Genomic DNA, 10,947 nt, shown 5'->3' with positions numbered 1-10,947 from the left:
CTTATTGGGACAATAAAGCCCTCCCTACACCTACCCGATACTTTATTTTCAACTTTTTGATTATTTCCTTCATTTTTATTGAAAATAAATGCCTTTCTGATGCGATATGAGATTTGAAAAGGGAGAAAAGGGGAAAAAAAATGTTTGGCAAAAGGTGGGCTCGAACTCGGGTCGCTCGCGTCAAAAAGCATGCGCCTTACCATCTACGCCACTGAAACTGATGTTGATCTAGCTTCTTTTCTTAATGTTGACTAACGCAATCACACGTTAGTGGGCGGAGTTAGTGTAAATAGCCTTTGCCAACAAGATGGGCTATTTGCACTTAGTGTAAATAGACACTCCGTTTTTAAATTTATGTGACCTTTCCTGTCTTTATCTGACCCGGTTTGTCTCACCCTTCATCAGCACTCACACACTGGACATGGATGATGATAGAATTTATTTGATGCCTGCACACAGAGCAGTAGGAGACAAATGGAAAGTTCAGTCAAGTTATAGTTCCACCCACAGCAGTTCTCCATAGCTCTGCTGCCCTTAATATAACAGTATGGTGTTCTAAACAAAACAGACAAAAATAATACAGGAATCTGAAATGTCAATTTCTCCATGACAATCAAACAGATGTTCCTTTTTTCTAAACAATTCAATGTTGTCTTTTCCTTATTAAACTTATTGCTTTGTGATCGTATAAGACATTTTAAATCTAACATGAATAGTAAAACTAAATATAAAGTAATGGATATGAGGTACATAAATTACACAGCTTACATCATCCATTTTATGGAACTCTGTATGTACGAGAAATTAATGAAATACAAAATTTCTTAGTAAAACCATGAATTAAGTGCTTCACAAAATACAATTAGCACAAAACATTTACTTAAAAATACAGAAAATGCACAACTGCATAAACAGAGTAAATTCGTAAACACTATGTGATAAAGAAATAATTACCTGCACACAGAGCAGTAGGAGACAAATGGAAAGTTCAGTCAAGTTATAGTTCCACCTATTCAGAATACGTTTCATTTCATTAGCACATGGCAAAATGGCGCACATGGAAAAGAGTACACCCAAAGGGAAATAAAAGTATCAAAATAACATGTATATAAAAGAAAACACATTCCACACATCAATCAATGTCTATGATGTTCAATACTTTTCGACCAGTGTATAACATTTCACATGAAACAATATTTTTACTTTTAGCGTGGAGCTACAACAAAAATGACTCACCCACAGCAGTTCTCCATAGCTCTGCTGCAGACTGTTAGAACTCACTGGGCCATAGCGCCACCGGCGCAACCAATAGGAACTGCGATCTCATTAACGCAGGATTTACTTAAAGAACCTAAGAACTGATATTTATATAACATTTATCTCGTTACATTTATACATTTAAAATTTTAATTAAAACAATAAATAAACAATAATATCCTGGCCAGAGGAGAACTGGCCCCCCGACTGAGCCTGGTTTCTTCCAAGGTTTTTTTCTCCAATTTGATTTCACAGATACTATTTAAACTAAACTGAGCTAGACAATGACATCACTGAATTCAATAATGAAATGCCTTTAACTGAAAATTGAGTGTAAATCTTGTTATTATACATTACTGACACTCTATCCTCCAATTTGATACTGTTAAGTGCTTTGACACAATCTGTATTGTTAAAAGCGCTATATAAATAAAGCTGACTTGAGGGTCATTCACTCTTGTACTATAGAGTGATTGCACATGATTATTGTAGTAAAGAAATTTACTGCTGATTTCATTAGTAGAGTTGTGTTTCTATTCCAAAAACCTCATTTCAGTTCTGTTTATGTTACAGCTGCGACAAGAGCCTGGAAAGCTAATAGGTATGTCTTGACAATTTGTTCATGGCACTAAAGTAATTTTCAATTATATTCAAGCTTTGAATTGAACTTGAATTTGAGTTAAGAATTGCTTCTCAACTCTTTATATTTTTGTTGTTCTAAATATTAAACAAGTGGTTTAAAAATGCTGCTCCACATGAGTGTTTCTGAGCTTCTGTGCTCTAATGCAGTTCTAATCTTCCTTCAGGCATGAGCAGCTCTCTTCACTCATTAATGATCAAATACTACACCCCCCCCCCCACACACACACACTCAACAGTTACAACAATCTGGTACTCTGTTCAACCAAATGTTGATCCTTTCACTTTCTTATAGAATGAAAACCAATGATCTTTAATATGCACATATTATCAGTATATAATAACTAGTGGAATACCTGCTGTTCTTTCCAGAGACAATGTGTCTGAAGTGTACCTCAGGTATGAGATGCCTAGATAAAGGTAAGAAAGTCCACAATGTGAACTCTTAAGTATGCTAACTGCCTAATATGTGTGAGGGTTAGCCACTCTAAACTATGTGATATTAGGTTAATAGTAGAAGAATATGATGAGCAACTCACCCACCTTTGAGTTCCAGTCAGTCCTTAGAGGAGCCTGAAGCAGTGTCTTATATAGACAGAATAATGTTCACTCAGCAGAACACACTCACTGTATTTGGTCACGTATTCTTAGGTCCGTTTTGACAGGAATTTTTGTAATTGATTGTTAAACTTATCAATATCATGACACAGACCAAGTTATCACTATGTTGTAATTAACTGTCCAGTCTTAATTAGGTTTTGTTTAGTTTGTAGGAAATACTGTGTTAGAGAACATTTTGTAGGACAGATAATGGGTTGTGTTAATAACAGTGAACATTTCGTTAAGATGAGGTGAATTGACACCTTGAAGAATTAAATTAAAATTTGAAAATAAGCCACAGATACTGTGCTTAAAAATTATACTTGATGTATTTATGGGCATTAATTATGATCAAGCTCCTTAACCTTGAGAAAGGGTTGTTATGTGAAGGTGTCAGTTACTGGAGTTCAGACATAGTTTAGGTCTAATGTTGGGCATCTTCTTCAAGTGCCTTGGCACTACATTAGAGCCCAGTTTAGCTGTGGAGAAGCTCTCAGATGTCACTGGGATACTGTTCCCAGAAGCCTTGGAAGCGTTTTGTGTGACAAAGCAGCAAATTTGGGTACAGCAGTTGTCATTCATGTCTGTGACACTTATGCTGCAGGCCAGCCACGATCTGGCAGAATAATGCTGCTTTGCTGCATAGACAATGGAATTCCCTAATGGAATTGACTAATTCTTAATAAGACATGTAGCAGTTGCTGTAGATCAAACACATTAAAGCATCTGATTTCATTCGATTCTTATTCTGACTAAATGCCAGCTTTATTTTGGCCATGCATTTCATCTTCTACCATCTCTCTGCTCATTTCCAGTTAGTTATTTCAGATTTACACTCTTCTAATGGCTGTGCTAGTCTATTAGGTTTCAGATGTCTGTTAATTTGTGTACTTTTGTTGATTGCAGAATTGTAGTTAAGTTACAAAGTCAAATTTATTTGTAAAGCTCTTTTCATAATACACATGATTTCAAAGTGTGTGATAAATGTATGATTATTGCATGGCTAAATCCTTGATCATTGAGTCTTGTGTGATGTTTCTGAGCAGTAATGAAAGCACTAATGCATGAATGCATCATGAACGCTCCCCTGATTTCTACGGGGGTCTTCGGGATGGTGTAGCGTTGGGTGTGCCATTTGCCTGACTTTTGATCATGCCCTTGTCCTTTTTCTTTGCCTTGAAAGGACAATGCAACATGTCCAACCATCTTTCCTAGAACCTTTGAGATGATGGCAGGAGGCTGTGAAATAAATTCTAAGGCGTTGACACCTTATAAGATGGGAACATGTGGACAATAAAATTCTAAGGCATCTTTTCCCTAAGGATGGGCATATTAGGACTTTACACAAATATAGCTGGTCGGTCAGCTGTGCTGTCAGGGCTTTGCCATTTGTCAGCATAGGTCACATGAGTTATTGTGGTGTCAGGTTGTAAGCTTTGATATCAAACAGTCATTCGCTTTAATCCACCCTGTCTCTGATACTTTAATTTAAAAGAATATTGTAGGAAGCTACTGATTCAGTTGGTCTTTAATTATTGGTCATTCCTATGTTTGCTCATTATAAAGGAAAACATTACATTACCATTTATCTTTATTTGTTCAATTATCAGGTGCTTTTATTCAGCAGCTTCAGCAACGTGTACACAGGCATGCTGTCCGTGCATTGATTGTTCGACTTTCCTGTTGTTGACATTCAATAGTGGAATACAGCTGAACTAGCCAGGTAACATTTCTTTAAAAATTTGTAATTTTTTAGCATGTGTAATTGATCTTGCAGTCATTCTCTGGCCTTTTGGATGCTTTGTTGCTCAAGTGCTTAGGACAATTCGCAAGCAAGAGTTAAATCTTTAGACAGAAGTGGTGTGGTTGACGCATCAAGATTGAGTGTTGCTAATACATGTAATGCGAACGTATCTTTAATATTTCCGGGATTACTTGTCCATCTCATGGGACAGATAAGTTCTTATGATTTAAGCATTTGTGACTGGCAGCAGGTACAGATTATGTTATACCCAGTTTATGCTAAATTAGTATTAGTAGTTTTCCAGTGATGAAATTTGAGAATTCTTGGAATTCTTGAGAATTGGATTAGGTATTTTTATAATTAGATTTTTCTTGGGGGATGGCTAACTGGAAAAAGATCATGCATTTGAGTGCTTTTGGGAGGGCTGGTAGCCAACCAGATTGCCAGTTTACATATTTAGTAATAACCTGATATTGTATATATATATATATATATATACAGTGAGGGAAAAAAATTAGGTCTAGAGGCAAAATTATTTTTCCCTCTGAATCCTTGGCTCATGCTGAGACAAATGGACAATTTGTCAAATTGAAAATTTGTATGGTAATTTTTTTTTATAATACTTCGAAAAAACTTCTTTTTCGAACTCGTCCTAGATGGTTTGTCTGATTTTCTCCAAAATTGGCTCAAATCATCTTCAGACCATGCTGGCAAAAAGGTAGCAAAATCTTTTTGATAGACCCATTCGTTCTCGAAAACCACACAAATTAACCCCCTGGGATCGACAAGCGTGGATATGCGTTTTGTGGCAGATTTTCCTGATAAGGCAGAAATGAGCTTGAATTACTCGGCCATTTTTGATCGTACAGATAAGATCAATACACCATTCGAATCTGTAAGGGGTCTGCTTGTATTTGTATACACTCATAATAACAACTAAACTTTGTGCTTTTGAAGAATAAAGAAAACAAACAGGGAACGATTACAAAATGGCGCCGCTGTGTTCGGACGCCGTTCGGGCCGCTCCTCTGAGATTTTGCTTTAACTTACTTTTTTTACTTACTTTTACTTTCTCTTTTTACTCATTTTACATCTGCACTGATCACCTACAACATAGAAACGCTTTTGGACATTGGAAACCGCTACACCAACCTGTTTCAGGACACTTTATCCAGGAATCCTTCATGGCCTCTGGAGATTCTTCGGAACGCGGAGATAAACAATAACCCCCCGAGGCGACGGATCAAGAAATACAGCGGGAAACGCGCTGGAATTCGAGAGAGACTCAGGAAAAGGGCTCACTGTCCTCCTCTCCCGAGCATTCTACTCGCAAATGTCCAATCCTTGGAGAATAAGATGGACGATCTTAGAGCCAGGATTAGTTTCCAACGGGACATAAGGGACTGCAACATCCTTTGTTTGTCAGAAACGTGGCTTTCGTCCTTGATCCCGGACACTGCTGTAACGCCCAGTGAGAACTTCTCTGTTTTTCGGACGGACAGAACAGCAGAGGCCGGTAAATCCAGGGGTGAAGGAGTGTGTTTCATGATTAACAAGAAATGGTGTGATCCCAGGAATATCTCCATTCTGTCGCGTTCCTGCTCGCCTCATCTGGAACATCTTTCCATTACTTGCCGCCCATTTTATCTGCCCCGGGAGTTTTCATCGATCATTGTTTCTGCTGTGTACATTCCACCACAGGCGGACACCGGCTTGGCTTTGTCTAAGCTTCACGATGTGCTCAGCAGCTACATCAACAAACATCCTGACGCTGCCTTCATCATCGCGGGGGACTTTAACAAAGCCAACCTCAAGCAGGTCATGTCAAACTTTCATCAACATGTATCCTGTCCAACTAGAGGACCAAACACACTGGATCATTGCTACACTCAGTTCAAGGATGCCTACAAAGCCCGCTCACTACCGGCTTTTGGCAAATCGGACTATGCCGCCATTTTTCTAACACCGGGATACAAACAAAGGCTTGTTCAGGAACCTCCGGTGCAGAGAGTAGTGACGCGCTGGTCCTCCCGCTCAGAGGCTATGCTGCAGGCGGCTCTTGATGACGTCGACTGGGACGAGTTCTTCTGACGTCAGCGAGTTCACGGATGTAGCATTGATCTTTGTAAACACGCTAACCGAGCAAGCTACAGAAACAATAACGATAAGGACATTCTCCAACCAGAAACCGTGGGTGGACAGATCAATCCGTGCTGCGGTTAACACACGAACTGCCGCTTACAATGAGGCTCTCTGAGCGGGAATATGAGCGAGTACAAAGCATCGTGCTATGCTCTCCGACGCGCAGTAAGAGCCGCTAAACACAGATACAGAGAGAGAATTGAGTCTCATTTCCAGCTCAATGACTCTCGACGGACTGAGGACCATCTGTGCCTTCGGAAACAAATCCTCCACGGAGGTGAGAGCAGATCCGTTGCTGGCCGACGAGCTAAACACCTTCTTCGGCCGCTTCGATGGCAACGGCGGCGGCGCGTCTCTGCCGCCCAGCGCGTCAGGAAGCAGCAGGCAGAGCAGCGATGATCCTGTTATCACCATGTCGGAGGAGGAGGTTCGGAGGGAGCTAAAGAAAGTGAACGTCAGGAAAGCAGCCGGACCTGATGGGATAACCGGCCTGCGCCGATCAGCTCGCTGGTTTGTTCACTTCCATCTTTAATGAGTCCCTTGCTACCGACGTGGTTCCCACCGCATTAAAAAAATCCATCATTATCCCTGTGCCAAAGAACAATAAACCCTCTTGCCTGAATGACTATCACCCTGTTGCCCTCACATCTATAGTCATGAAGGTTTTTGAGAGACTTGTTAAGAGCCACATCTGCTCCTCCATCCCTGATACTTTGGACCCTCTTCAGTTTGCCTATCGCCGAAACAGATCTACGGACGATGCCATCTCTCAAGTTTGCAGAGTAAGTTTTGGATGAAGTCAAGTAGTGCCGAAAGAGATGAGTTTTCAGTTGTTGCTTGAAGATTGCCAGGGATCCGGCGTTCCGGATAGGGGTGGGAAGATTATTCCACCAGCCAGGAATGGTGAACGAGAATGTTCTGGAGAGTGATTTTGAGCCTCTCTGTGATGGTACCACAAGGCGTCGCTCACTAGCAGATCTCAGACTTCTGGCGGGGATGTAGTTTCGTAAAAGTGAGTGGAAGTAGGAGGGTGCTGAGCCTGTGGTAGTTCTGTATGCAAGCATCAGTGTCTTGAACTTGATGCGAGCTGCCACTGGTAGCCAGTGCAAGGCGATGAAGAGAGGTGTAACATGCGCTCTTTTGGGCTCGTTGAAGATCAGTCGTGCCGCTGCATTCTGAATCATTTGTAGAGGTTTGATTGTGTTTGATGGCAGACCAGCCAGAAGAGCATTGCAGTAGTCCAGTCTAGAAACGACAAGGGCCTGGACAAGAAGTTGTGCAGCATGCTTTGTCAGAAAGGGCCTGATCTTTCTGATGTTGTGTAGTGCAAACCTGCAGGATCGAGCAGTCTTTGCAATGTGCTCTTTGAAGGTCAGCTGGTCATCAAAGATTACACCAAGATTTCTGACCGAAGTTAATTGGGTAATCATTGATGAGCCTAACTGAATCGTGAAGTCATGCTGTAGAGTCGGAGTGGCAGGGAAGACAATAAGCTCTGTCTTTGCCAGGTTGAGTTGTAGGTGATGTTCTTTCATCCATGCCGATAACCATGTTATTAGACTTTAGCCATTTATATTTTTATAAGCAACTGAAAAAAGCACAAATTTCAGGGCATGTCAAAACTTCTCCAGGTCCCTAAAACACCCTCAAACCCCAGGGGGTTAACTGGAAGAAAAAAAAAAATACTGTACTGTTCAATAACCTGTCTGCACTCCTCACTCACAATGTTCTTTTATTCCTGCTGTTTTGCACATTTTCTGACATTTTGCACTTTCTCTTGCACATTTCTACCTCCGGAGGCCGTTAAGGTCATTGGCCATATACAAACATATGCTACTTACATACCTCTCTTTATAATGCACCTTCTGTTTATATTTCCTTGCAACCTAAGTTGTATGTATAGTCATTTGCACTGAGCTAGTCTCTCCCCATCTACCTCATAACTTGCACTATATATCATAAAAACTGAATGTATATACACATTTTTATATCTATTTATATACTTTGTTATTTGCACTTCTGGTTAGATGCTAATTGCATTTCATTGGCTCTGTACTTGTACTCTGCACAGTGACAATAAAGTTGAATCTAATCTAATCTAATCACTGTCATGCATTGTGTGCAACACATTTCTTCCCCCCTTCATGTTTCATCCATTTTCTCCACTGCTAAAGAAACTCTTAAGCCTCTTAAAAGTCCTCGTTCGTACTCCTAACAATTTTGGACCTTAACACCTCTTTTAAAGGTTAAGATGCTTTCTGAATTACTTTTTTATTTTCTTTCATTTTAAGAGGAAACACCCACATTTCTAAGAATTTTCTTAGAATTTTGTTACTAGGAGCAACTCTTAGTACTAAGATTTTTCATGAATATGGGCCCTGGACAGAATATGAGTGACCACAGGACTTCTTATCAGCTTCAGAGTCATCATGTGGTTGACACATCCCACAAGGACATTGATAACACCACACAACCAAAACAAGCTTTCCTCATGGAAATTATCTTGGCTGAGCCCTGCCCACAGAGCTCATCACAAACAAACTGTGAAGTACTACAACAGCTCCAAGACTCAGCACCCAAGGACGACTTTCTCGAAAACAGCCAGGGAAGCCAGGACAACCTATCACAGGCACCGGAAACACCGGGGCCAGAGCCCCGTTCACCAGACACATTATCCCTCTCTCCAGCATCTCCACTTCTAAGCTTCTCACAGAAAATGGATGAATTGGTGTATGCTGGGAACAAACTCTCCCACTCTTTCACTGCAAGCCCCCAGATATCAACTAAAAAATGGTGGGCCCCACAACCACCAAAGACTGCAGGCCCAGCTCTCCCTCCTCCTCCTGTGAGAGCTCTCCGACCGCTGCCACAACGCCAGGGCCTAAACACTCCTGCATCGGCTGTAGGGTGAACCAAAAACAACTGATAGCAGCTCTCAGTGATTTGTGTCGGGTCCCGGCTATATTATCAGGAACATTCACAAATGTTTACAGAACAAGCGGGAACCCAGTGTGTCTGTAGCCTTCTCTATTTCTGTTTTATCACGTGATAGAAACTCTATGGCCTTTTCAAGCTGTATGGCTGATCCATCTAATCTGTGGCCTAATGGTTAGAGAGTCGGACTCGTAATCGAAAGGTTGCGAGTTCGAGCCCCCGGCCGGCAGGAATTGTAGGTGGGGGGAGGGAATGTCCAGCGCTCTCTCCACCCTCAATACCACGACTGAGGTGCCCTTGAGCAAGGCACCGAACCCCCAATTGCTCCCCGGGCGCCGCAGCATGGCTGCCCACTGCTCCGGGTGTGTGTTCACGGTGTGTGCGTGTGTGTGCATTTGTTCACTACTCACTGCTGTGTGTGTGCACTTGGATAGGTTAAACGCAGAGCACCAATTTCGAGTATGGGTCACCATACTTGACAATACGTCACGACTTTACGACTTACTTTATAATGCGTCAATCTAAATTTGCTGTAGAGACAAAATGTAATTCCATCAAGTTAGCATTTTTAAACATTCGCTCACTAAAAAATAAATAATTTCTGATCAATGATTTAATAACCACAAACAACCTGGATTTTATGTTTCTAAATGAAACGTGGCTTGAAGACAGCTGCAGTGCAACAGTCCTCCATGAAACAGCCCCTCCTAACTTTACTTTTATATGTGTCTGCAGGACTGTTAGGAGAGGTGGAGGTGTAGCTGCTCTATTTAAAGATGTCTATCAATGCAAGCATAATTTCTTCAGTATTTGTCTTTTGAATACCTAGGTATTGTGCTGAAAGGTGCTCCATGCATTCTGTTTATCATTATTTACAAGCCTCCAAAATACTCTCCAGCCTTTGTTGAAGAGTTCACAGAACTGTTATCAATGATTTCCTCAGAGTTTTACTGTTTTACTATTGCAGAAGATTTTAATATTCACATAGATAATGCAGAAATCAAAATTGCAAAAGAAATTATAACTGTTTTGACTTGATTCAGCATGTGCATGGGCCCACACACAATCGTAGACACACTCTAGATTTACTCATCAGTAGACGTCTAAACATTTCATCCATTGTTTTTAAGAATGTAGCACTATCTGATCACTTCTGTATTTTCTTTGATATATATTGATCTCTGCTACCACTGAATCTAGATCTGTCTCTGTTAGAAAGAGATGCATTAACGAGAACACTAGTGTGCTAGTTATGGAGGCTATATCTTTAACACCAAGCACTTCTGCAGACTCTGTTGATCTTTTCCTGGATTCATTTAACTCAAGAGTTAAGAATATTATTGATGATATTGCTCTGGCAAGGGTCAGCAAGAAGACTGGCAGACAAAAATCATCTTGGAGAAAATCAACAGCAGTTCAGAGTATGAAAAGACAATGCAGAAAAGCTGAGTGGATGTGACGGAAGACAAAACTTGAAATTCACTTTAGCACACCGTTCATGCTTTCAATGTGGATCTAGTCACAGTTAGACAGACCTTCTTCTCAAACCTTATAAACAGTAACTTAAGCAACACTTGCACTCTTTTTGATTCTGTTGAGAGACTAACAAACCCCCAAGTCAGATTTCCAGT

This window comes from Barbus barbus (genome assembly GCF_936440315.1).
Source record: "Barbus barbus genome assembly, chromosome: 9".
In the NCBI taxonomy this organism is placed as follows: Eukaryota; Metazoa; Chordata; class Actinopteri; order Cypriniformes; family Cyprinidae; genus Barbus; species Barbus barbus.
The sequence above is the reverse complement of the archived record's forward strand: the minus strand, read 5'-3'. Positions refer to the sequence as shown.